This window comes from Rhineura floridana, chromosome 6 (genome assembly GCF_030035675.1).
Source record: "Rhineura floridana isolate rRhiFlo1 chromosome 6, rRhiFlo1.hap2, whole genome shotgun sequence".
Classification (NCBI taxonomy): Eukaryota; Metazoa; Chordata; class Lepidosauria; order Squamata; family Rhineuridae; genus Rhineura; species Rhineura floridana.
Window position 1 is genome coordinate 110,486,827 of NC_084485.1, and position 12,303 is coordinate 110,499,129.

Sequence of the window (12,303 nt, forward strand, 5' to 3'; positions counted from 1 at the left end):
CCTCCAGATGTTGTATTTCATCAGCTCCAGCCAGCATGGCCAATGGTCAAGGATGATGGGAGCTGTAGTCCAACAACTTTTTTAGAGAGCACCATGTTAGCTGCCTCTGCATTAAAGCCAAAGGAAAGGGTTTTGCTTTCTATACATTGTGATCTGGTGTAACAAACATTACCAAGGATGTAACAGACATGTAAGTTTGCAAACTGGGAGTGGCTGTATTTGCCATGGATTTATGGCCAATCTCAGCTCCATGGCAAGAACTCAACCTGTATCCCAGCTCAAGATGGATAAGCTATCTCTTCCATTTTCATGGGACCATTCATCTTCCACAAAATGGAGGCAGGGAGAGGATTACCTGGAACTTTCAAGGGCTGGGTGACATCAAATAAATTTCAGTTGGGAGTAGACTTATCTTTGAAAAGAAGGGGTTTTCTTTCCTTTTTTAACAGAAAAACAAAAAGCTTTGCTATCCCAGCAACATTCCTTTTGTAATTAGTGGCAGAGGGCCCAGTGTCATTCTCAACTGAATTTTTAGGAAACAAAGAATGTTAGCCGGCCTTTGTGTCTCTTTGGAAGACAGTGTTAAAAATGTCCAGGCTGAATACTTTTCAACAACAAAACATGTAAATCTTTCTGCTTCACAAGGAAGAAGTATATGTTATCAATAGTCTCATTCTTACCACATAAAATATGACTCAGCTATTAATATCATAAATGTTTGAAACTCTGTTGAGGGACACAATGCTGATACATAGACATGGCTGTTCTAGTATATGTATTTTTATCTGGAAGCTGCCGTGAGTTCCAGTTTTGGAAAAATGGTGGGGTATAAATAAATAAAGACAATAATAATAATAATAATAATAATAGTAGTAGTAGTAGTAGTAGTAGCAGCTCTTCTAGACTAGCACTGGAGTTTTTGAACTAGCACTGCTAGAATTCAGCTGGCTTCTATGAACTACCTTCAGCCAGACCTTTACTCCTGAAGAAACCTCACCTGCAGTCAGGTGCTTCTCCAGTTGGGCTGGGTTTCCAACTGGCGATGCCTCTCTCTTGGACTTGGGACCCGTTCAGCTGAACTCAACCCTGGGTACAGACAGCCCTTCCTTGGCCTTGTTGCAGGACCCTGGCCCAGAAGAAGCTTGTCCCAGAGCTAGGTCTAAGCCTGGAGCTTCCTGGTCCTCCCCTGATGAGGCCTTCCTCAGCTGATTATGAAGTTCAAATTTCAGTGTAAAACTGTGCTTTTGAGAAGAGTGAAAAGCCTACAGTGCCAAACAAAATTGTGGCTATACAGGACTATCCCATACTGCCTCAACACTGGGCCAGCACTAACATAAGTGAAGATATTTGACTATTTATTAGATTCACTTCAAGATTTCCAACTCTAGAAAGGTTCTTTGACTCTTTTGTAATACAAAGAAATGCTTTACTAGACTGAACAATGTTACCTCAGGAAAATGGAAATGGACTGCCTTCAAGTCGATCCTGACTTATGGTGACCCTATGAATAGGGTTTTCATGGTAAGCAGTATTCAGAGGTGGTTTTACCATTGCCTTCCTCTGAGACTGAGAGGCAGTGACTGGCCCAAGGTCATCCAGTGAGGTTCATGGCTGTGTGGGAAGGGTACCTCAATATGAAAATAGGCCCATGTGAGCCTATTCAACCGCTTCAATCTGCAAAACTTGCACTTTTACAAGTGTGGGTTTTAGCTGTGTTTTATCTACAGCTTTATCATACACTGCTTAGAGAGCTCTTTGATTAAGCAGTTTATAATTTTTAAAAAAGGGGAAATCAAGAAATCTGGCAAGCAGGACCAAACTAAGGCCCCATCTGCACTATTCATTTAATGCACTATCATGCCACTTTAAACAGCCATAGCTTCTCCCAAAGAATCCTGGGAGCTGTAGTTTGTTAAGGGTGCTTAATCACTCTGAGAATTGTAGCTCTGTAAGTAGAATAGGATTCTCCTAACAACTCTCAGGAACCTTAATAAAATACAGTTATCAGTATTCTTTAGGGAAAGCCATGACTGTTTAAAGTGATAATTATTTATTTAATTGATTAATTATTAAAGTTATATCCTGAATTTCCTCCCAGTATCATGGTATGTTACTCCTTTAAGTGCAGATGGAGCCAATTAGAAGAAACCAATATAGTCACAATAGTTCATCATCAACATGTATACGTTAGCATAACAAAATAATGTCTTTAAAATGCAAGTCTGTTGAATTCTCTTGGATTCTTGCCTCTGGAGAACGTTATCCTTAATTCTCCCACCAGAGCATGGAAGGTTTGTGTTGTTAATAATCAGATAATGTAAAATCAGCCTGTAAAATCTAATAGCAGCATCTATTAGTGACAAAAAAATGCTGAAAGGAATGAATATTATAAGCACTACTTCCAGAGAGATGAAATTTTGTTCCTATCCAAAGTGCATTAAAATATCCAGTTATAATATGCATTATGTGAGTAATGGCAAGCCAATTTCAATTTCACCTTCCCTTCAGAAAAAAAAGCTTTAACTCTATGTATTATGTCTTTACCTCCCTAAAAGTTATATTGAGGTCTTCGTTGAAACCAGCTCAGAGAAGCCTATCCATCTCTCACTGGTATTCCTATCTGCTAAAAGTGCCACCCAGTGCAGGTGTGTAGGTTTTAAACAGAGCAAGAAGAAGAAAAATCACAATGTATAACTTCTTTGGAGATTCAAACTTCTTTTTCTGTTTGCAAATTATCTGTGAATAGATAGTATTAGTCTCCATTTCATCCTTTATTTGAAATTCTTCAGAAATAACACCTGTGTGAGTAACTCTTAGTCCTTCAGTTGTTCATGAGAAGATTATAGTGAATAAACATACTTTAGGGAAACCAGCGTGTTTATTATTGCACATCTAGGTCATTTGAACTCCATTCAGACTGATATCATTTGTCATTTTAGGTTTTAATTGTTGTAAACCTCCCAGAGAGCTTCGGCTGTGGGGCGGCATACAAATACAATAAATAAATAAATATGGTAAAACATTTAATGTACAGCAACACAAGAACAGTTTAGGACTTACTAAATGGAAGAGACTATTCGACATGCACCATGTGTTTTCTACATACACATATTGAAATTTAAAACACTTTCATGATTTTTTGAGGTCAAAGTCTTGAAATTCAGTATTTTTTTATTATTTAGAGGCCCTTCATAATCAGAGCCCCTAAACTGTAGTTTACTTAGTTTGTACGTAAACCCAGCTCTGGACTGACAAGCATTCACAGCAGGGGCTCTCACAAATGCATTTTACCGCTGTCACTCTGACTTGCTCAGTGAAGCTCTCAATTGGAACACCTTGTTTGACTGTAATCAGTCTGTGGCATCAAATCCGTGAACACCCAAACAGATTTATTTATAAGCCTCCTTTTCATAAAAGTACATCAAGGCAGTTTACAACATACAGAGATCTATAATTAGTAGCAAAATAGGGTAAGGAAGCCATGACACTGAGAAATGGTCAATGGAAGGTAATGCCATACTTGCAATACATGTTGTAGCATTTTGATTCACAGCCTGTTTTTCTAAAAATAAAATAAAATAAAAATATTTTAGATGATTATTGAGGATTCCACCATAAACTCAGATGATGCCTAGGCAAAAAGTCATAAAGTGGTGAAGTGGTATTAAGAATACTCTCTTAGAATGTTGCTTGCATATTTTTAATTAAAGATGATTTCAAGATATTTGAGAAGGATATTTATTAAGCATTCCGGATTAGCATGTAGTACCTGCCTACCGTGCCTTAATCAACTGAGACTAAACAGGTGTTATTAAAAGGAGATTAGCATTCACCAATATAAGGAGATGAGTTTAACATAAGACAAATACACCCTGGAAGCATGAAACCATTATCACTTCACTACATGCAAAGAAGTTGTTTGACAAATTTGAGTGCCCTGTTGAAGCATTTATATGGCTGGAAGTTCAGATTAGGGAATGATTTTTCTGTAAGAGTGATTGCAAATGCCTCCTTTAGATGCAGAGATTACAAAGGAACAACTAACAGAGGTTTTTATCTTAGTGAAGCAGATATCAGGGCCTTGCCCCCTTTTAACTGTTGCTTATTTCCCACTGAAATCACAAGCTAATCAGTGATATACTCTAATAATGAATACACAGAAATTCACACAATAGAGCTGGAGTGTGGCTGATGATGTGTTGACCTATTCATTTCAAATCTTAGTAAGTGGGGGGAAAGGTTAGCCTTTCAAAAAATAGCAGCCCACAAACTGTCACCCTCATATTAGCAATCTAAGCACTTGGTGAAAAACATTGTATCATGCAGTAACAGGCAAGGCACACCGATGCCACTAATGCCACTCTGGGATCCTTTGGGAGGAAGGACAGGATATACATTTAAATAAATAAATAGGTGCATTGATCCAATATCACTCGAGGCCATGCAACTGTGGAATCCCAGTAGGAGAATAATGTTGGAATGCAGCTAAAACTGGTTCTGTGCTCCAGTCTATAATGCTAAACAATGCTTGTATACAGCACTAAAGAAGATGCCAGTAACGCTTTAAATATCATTAATGCAATCCAAGAACTGGATTGTCACTACCATTGTGAGATGCGTCTCCTGTTCTGCTAAGCCAGTGCCACTGAGCGACAGTGAATGAGGGAGAGATGGTGTCCATCATCATGCTGGATACCAAGTGAGAAGGCCAAGAGATGCAGCAACACCCCCCATTTATTTGATATATTTATAAACCACTTATTTCACAATACCAAAGCATTATGCAATGTTAAAAAGGTAAAGGTGTCCCCGCACTTGTAGTGTGAGTCGTTTCCGACTCTTAGCATGACGTCTCGCGACATTTACTAGGCAGACCATATATATGGGGTGGGATTGCCAGTTCCGTCCCTGGCCTTTCTTTACTCCCCAGCATATGCCAGGTACTCATTTTACCGACCATGGATGGATGGAAGGCTAAGTGAACCTCGACCCCTTTTACCGGAGATTCAACTTCCTCCTTTCGTTAGAATCGAACTCTGGCCGTGAGCAGAGCTTCAGCTGCGTTACCACCGCCTACCACTCTGCGCCACGGAGGATCTTTATGCAATGTTAGAACCACAAAATACAATAAAACAAAGATATAAATCAGTGAACAGAAAACAACACCTGTGGTTGGAATCACCCATCTGAAATGGTCTGCCTGAACAAAAATGTCTTGAGCAAGTGAGGAAGTTCCAGGGGGCTGGTGCTACAACACTACAGTCCCTTCTCCAGGTGACCATGCAGCAGGCTTCAGGATCATGTTTCATCATTAAGAGGGCCTCCCCTGATTATCGTGATGACCAGGCAGGTACATAGAGGGTAAGGAGGTTCTCAGGTAACCTGCCTCAAGTTGTTATTTTTTTGTTTTATTTATTTATGAAAATACTGATATACCACATTTTCCTAAAAAACATCAAAGTGGTATACAACTACATACATAAAACATCCAGAATCACAAATCACTGGCTAGCTGTAAGAAAGAGAGGTTTTTATGTTCTTTCACTGTCTGTATAAGGCACTCCACACTCCTAGTGTGATCCTGTCTAGAACAGCCAGTTTATTCCAAGAGGGAGGGGTAGTTCCATTGCTCAAATGGAAGTCCTTGCTCAAATGGGACAACTTCATTGGATTAAACTCTCATTTTCTTAAGAGGCATAACAAAAAATGCAGATAGAATGTATGCATCATCCTTATGAGATATTACTGGCTGAGGAGACCTAAGTCCATTTCTAGTTATAAATATTTGTCATGCTCCATCTTATTTAGTCATTATTCCAAATGTGTGTGTATGGGCTCCTGCTGGGAGGAAGGGCGGGATACAAATTAAATAATAAATAAATAAATAAATATGTTAAGGGGAATGTAAGTTAACAGGTTAATGTGCATAATGTATGTGGGGGGCAGAAATGGCAGTGGGTAGGATTCAGAGGTACCCCACAGTCTTTTCCCTGCTGGGTAACTGTTCCTCAGCTGTTTGAACTCTTTCCTCTGCTGTGCTTCCCTTGATGATTGACCTCACACCGCTATTAAGCTTTTTTCTGAAATTGCAGCCATTGGAGTAGGTAATTTCCATCAGAATCATGGAAAGAGGAGGGAAGGATAAAACATTTGTCGCCCTGCAACCCCCTTGTGCTGCTCAGCTGACTGGGGAATAGGTGAGAATCGTGCAAAGGGGGCTGAACTGCAGAAAAAAAAATGTTAATTTTTCTCTGGACCCCCATGTGATGTTCCTATATTAATGTATATATGGTAAGTGTTGTTGTTTAGAAGATACATGGTAAGTGGAGTGAAAGAGGAGGGGGAGTGAATGGGCAGTAGAATGCTAGATGATTGGCTGAGTGTTTAAAATGGCTGAACGTATAAAAGGAAGAGTGAGAGTGGAATCTGGGGGGAGAAGAGAAAGAGTGAATTGCTTGGTGGGGTTTAGAGAGTTGTTTGTCAGGAGAGCGTGGAGAAGGAGAGGGGTGGAGTTCGGATTAGTATTGAGTAAAACCATATGCTTATGTGCCTTAAGAAGAAATCTTGTTAATCTTGTTAGCTTTGTTATCTTTAATAAATACTTAATTTGGTTTACCAAAGGCCTGATCCTTGGCTGGGGTTTCACAGACCAGAAGGGAGGGTAAGGTAATGACCAAGGCTGAAGGATAACAAATGGTGGCAGCGGTGAAGAGAATAACACCACAAGCAGTCTGAGTAAATCAAAGGGATTGGGACAGCTTAAGCACGCAGTCACAGAGGTAACCAGATAGAGAGACTCAGGCAGAGTCTCTGGGACTACTGGTTATAGGACGTGACTGGTGGTGCTGCCTAGCAGGGGGATCTGTTGAGATCTGTGCTAGAGCGGGGAGAAAAACCATATAAAAGGACAGTCCGTACTGGTGGAGTCCCTGGTGGTGCCTAGAGACAGGCAATAACCACGAGCAGGTAGGAACCTGACAGGGAGAGCCAGGGAAGGGCGTCACATGTGGTGGCAGTAGCGGTGGGATACGAACAACAGAGAATCCAGATCTGAACAAAGGAGACTACGTCACAGGTGTTGGCTGTAGCAGTGAGATACGAATACTAGAGAATCCCTACCAGTGGTGTGGCAAACAGAAATAACAAAACAAGATTACTTGTGAGAGTGACTGGCAAAGAGTGTGTGGCAAAGAGTGAGTGAACTCAAACACCATGGCTGAATATATAAAAATGAAAAGAGAGGAGCTGGTGGAGAAGTGCGTAACATTCAATTTACCTCACGAGGGTAAAGGGGTAGATGAATTGAGGGTAGCACTTATAGGATTTGCAACTGCCCAGCAAAAACAACCTGTCAGAGAAGAGACCCCAGAAGGATATTTAAGCAATCCCGCTTATATTGAGTACTTGAAAGAGAATTTGAGTCAAGCACAGGAGAAGCAACGTTACTGGTATGACAGAACAGCCAGGGAACGTGTGTATGATGTGGGAGATATGGTTATGGCATTCATACCCAGGAAACATGACAAATTACAGGCTAACTGGGAAGGATCATATACCATCAGAGAAAGGCTTGACACAGTGACGTATGTAATTACCACAGATCAATTAAACAAAAGCAAAGTGGTTCATGTAAATATGTTGAAGTCTTACCATACCAGGGATGCACAGGTGTTGCAAGTTACCTTATTCCCTGAGGGAAGTGGGCCTGAACTTCCAGATTTGGTACAGGAAAGCAAAGACAAAGGAGGGGTAGATCAAGTGGAATGGTCAGAGGAGGTGAAGGAGGAAGTAAAAGAAGAGATTCTGAGAGTTTTGAAAACCTATAGGAATCTCTTTAGCAACAAACCTGGCCGAACCAGTATAGTTATACATTCCATTGATACTGGAGATCATGCCCCAATCAGATCTGTTCCGTACCGTGTGAATGGGAAAGTTTTGAATGAGATCAAAAAGGAGGTGGAAGAGATGCTGGAATTAGGAGTGATCAGGGAATCCATCAGTCCCTGGGCCTCAAGTATTGTCCTGGTTCCGAAAAAAGATGGAACGACAAGGTTTTGCATTGATTATCGGCTAATCAATAAAATTACTGTCCCAGATGCGTATCCTATGCCTAGGGTAGACGCAATGTTAGAGTTATTGGGGGCAGCAACCATTATCTCTACACTAGATCTCTGTAAAGGATTTTGGCAAATGGAACTAGACGAGCAATCCAGAGCCAAAACTGCCTTCAGTACACCAGATGGGTTATATGAGTTTGTGACCTTACCCATGGGACTAAGGAACTCACCAAGTTCATTTCAGAGGCTAATCAATACTGTGTTGCGAGGCATGTCAGATTTTGCAGTGGCCTATATCGATGACGTGGCCATTTTTAGCAAGTCGGTGCCTGAGCATGTCCAACACCTGACAACAGTATTGGAGGCCTTCAGAAAAGCAGGCCTCACAATAAAAGCTAAGAAATGCCAGTTTGGACTAAAGGAAGTAATCTATTTAGGACATAAGGTGGGGAGTGGGAAAATCACCCCCTTATGGAGCAAGGTGGAGGCAATACAAGCGTGGCCGATCCCCTTAACCAAAAAACAAGTAAGGGCATTTCTGGGTGTGGCTGGATTTTATAGGAAGTTTGTGAGAAATTTTGGGGAAATAGCAACCCCCTTGCATGAATTAACAAAGAAGAAGTGTTCTGAGCGTGTGGTATGGACGGATGAATGTCAGAAGGCTTTTGATCTACTGAAGCAAGCCTTGTGCCAAGGACCCATATTAATAGCACCAGACTATGAGAAACCATTCATCGTGGCTACAGATGCGTCGGACCTGGCGCTGGGAGTCGTCTTGCTGCAATAGAGAGAAGGCACCAGACATCCAGTGGCGTACCTGAGTCGCAAGCTGACGCCGAGGGAGAAAAACTATTCGTCGGTCCAGAAGGAGTGCCTAGCGGTCGTGTGGGGACTGAACAAGTTGCGCCCATACGTGTGGGGACGAAGATTCACAGTGACTACGGATCATCGGGCCTTGTTATGGTTGCAGACTATGAAAAACCATAACACTATGCTGCAGAGGTGGTCCTGGGCCCTACAGGACTATCAAGTGGACTTCCAGTTCATAAAAGGCAAGGACTGGCCGATGGACATTCCAGGCAAGTGGCTGGGACTGCAGTGACGTGACCAGACAGAGGAACAAAGAAAGACATTTTCCCCATAGAGACTTTTATTTGTTAACGCGACGTATAAATCCTGGAACAGGAATAATACTCTGCTGTTGTTTAAGGGAGGGGAAATGTGATGTTCCTATATTAATGTATATATGGTAAGTGTTGTTGTTTAGAAGATACATGGTAAGTGGAGTGAAAGAGGAGGGGGAGTGAATGGGCAGTAGAATGCTAGATGATTGGCTGAGTGTTTAAAATGGCTGAATGTATAAAAGGAAGAGTGAGAGTGGAATCTGGGGGAGAAGAGAAAGAGTGGATTGCTTGGTGGGGTTTAGAGAGTTGTTTGTCAGGAGAGCGTGGAGAAGGAGAGGGGTGGAGTTCGGATTAGTATTGAGTAAAACCATATGCTTATGTGCCTTAAGAAGAAATCTTGTTAATCTTGTTAGCTTTGTTATCTTTAATAAATACTTAATTTGGTTTACCAAAGGCCTGATCCTTGGCTGGGGTTTCACAGACCAGAAGGGAGGGTACGGTAATGACCAAGGCTGAAGGATAACAAATGGTGGCAGCGGTGAAGAGAATAACACCACAAGCAGTCTGAGTAAATCAAAGGGATTGGGACAGCTTAAGCACGCAGTCACAGAGGTAACCAGATAGAGAGACTCAGGCAGAGTCTCTGGGACTACTGGTTATAGGACGTGACTGGTGGTGCTGCCTAGCAGGGGGATCTGTTGAGATCTGTGCTAGAGCGGGGAGAGAAACCATATAAAAGGACAGTCCAGACTGGTGGAGTCCCTGGTGGTGCCTAGAGACAGGCAGTAACCACGAGCAGGTAGGAACCTGACAGGGAGAGCCAGGAAAGGGCGTCACACCCCACCCTTTCCTGATGTTCTGGTGATCAGTGGGAGAGTATGTTGTGGCACCTGTAAGATTAAGTAGAGGCCCAAAAGCAGCCTGGGGAGCAAAGATTGTTAACTTGTGAACAGGAGATAGAAAAGGAAGGCATGTTTCTTTGAGACTATGTATACTGAATGGAGAATGTAAATATTGCCTAGAGAATGCACAAAATGCAGTCAAGATATGTACATTCCCCAAGGCCTGTTGAAAATTATTTATAATGGCCCGAGAATGTACACAATTCAGCTGAGATATGCACATTCTCCAAAGCCTATTGAGTATTATGCATAATTCCCACAGAATGAACAAAATTCAAGTGATATATGCGCATTCCCCAAGGTCTGTTGGAGATTATGACCAGGAAATGTGCATAATTCCCCCTTCATGGAAGGTTTACGTACACATTCTCTATGAACCCTGGTGAATGTGCATAATGGCCGGTTATTATGCAAATTAACAACTCCACTTACATGCCTCTTAACATATACACTAATGGGAGGGGAGAGGTTGTAAGTCTCTTTTATGTGTATAAAGAATAAAGTTGCACCACACTGAGGAAGAAATGAGCCTGGTTTTGATAAATTACTTTGGTGGGTACCTAATTGTGCAGTGGCTATACACCCGGGGTTGGGAATTGGAGCCAGCTGGCAAGCCAAGTCCTGACATCCCAACTCCTCTACAGGACCACCCACCGGTCAGTCATCTGATGTCACCATGAAGATAGGTGAAGCATTTCCCCTTAAAGACTGGTTTGAATTCAAGTTGGGTTGCAAAGAAAGATCCCTGCATTCAATCCCAGCAGAAGTGGCAGCCAGTGCTGATTAACTGATTGCAACCCCTTCTTTTTGCAAGGATCAACTGCACTTGAGAGTTCCAGTCAGAGTGGAACCCTAGCAGGGCTTATATTGGGTGCCAAATGTAAGCTGCACTTGCTAAGGAACGATTGGGAGCACACTCTAAAGGTCCCAATAATTCCTTTACAGCTACATCTTTGTCTGCTCCATAGCTGATGTCAGATATGACATCAGGTATGGGGCAGGTGGGGTGGTTTGGAGAAAATGGCCTCCCTGGCCAAATAGCACCCCGCTGGGCCTTATTTGACACAGAAGCTGGAGGTTCCGTACCACTGGTGTAAACTTTAACTTTTCATACCCCATGCTTTTTGGTAAAAAATGAGGTGCCGGTACTTAAACCTTGATAAAGTGCTGTAGGTGCCAGTACCCAATGGTTGCCATGGGCAGCCAAAAAAAAAGGTGCTGGTACTCCATACCAGTGAGTACTGTCACAAAAAAAGCTGTGTTTATACCAGAGATCTAAGATCAGATTGCCAGTAGTCTTCCAATCTTAGCCCTTAATCTCCTAGCATGTCTTATATATGCATGTTATATGTTTTGTGACTTGATGTGTAGTTTGTGGATAAGATCATACACTTGTATTATTGGTTCTGTACTCTTGTTTTGTGCATGTGGCACATTGTTTGTACTAGTCTGAATGATGGTGGAGTGTTAGCAGTGACTTCATATCATCTGGGGGGAAGAATATTCTTCTTGGGTTAGAACTGGACAGAGCTGGATCTATCTCTAAATACAATGGGGAAGCATGTTATACAGATATAGAGATGAAAGCAGCATACTGGAGCCTTTGTAAAATCCTGTTCGATGAAAACAAAGAATGTAATCACTGGAGACACTCATCTTCCTGTATGGTAACTTTGGAAAGCTATTGAAGCTAGGTGATTTTGTCTGGGATAAATAGAAAATTTAATCTTTATCAGTTCAGTGATTGGTTCATGGGGCTCTAGTTCATGCAGTCTGGCCTGCCTCCTCCATGATTCACAACTGTATCTTGCATTAGGTTGTGGGTCTCTACTGACAGCAGTTAAGCACAGCTGATTCAGAGCTGTAATGGCTTAGAGTGCCCCATTGACCATTGCTGAAAATGAAATAAGCAGCAGAAGTCCATGGAAAATTATAACATCAAACTACACAAGAGATAATTCATTTAGCCTCCTGCATGATTTACTATGTCATTTCCTCCCGTTTAGTGAAATTACTCTGAAAGAAAAATACCCTCCTATAACTGAAGTATTCATCCTTAAAAGTGAATTATTAAAATGCATACAACAAGACTGCAAGACATAATGTGGTTTCTGACAAAATTTACTGTAACCTTAACTGTAATTATATCAGATATATTGATTTAAATTCCATAATCAGATTGCACAGGTAACGATCCATATCTTTGGTAATTGAGTTGTG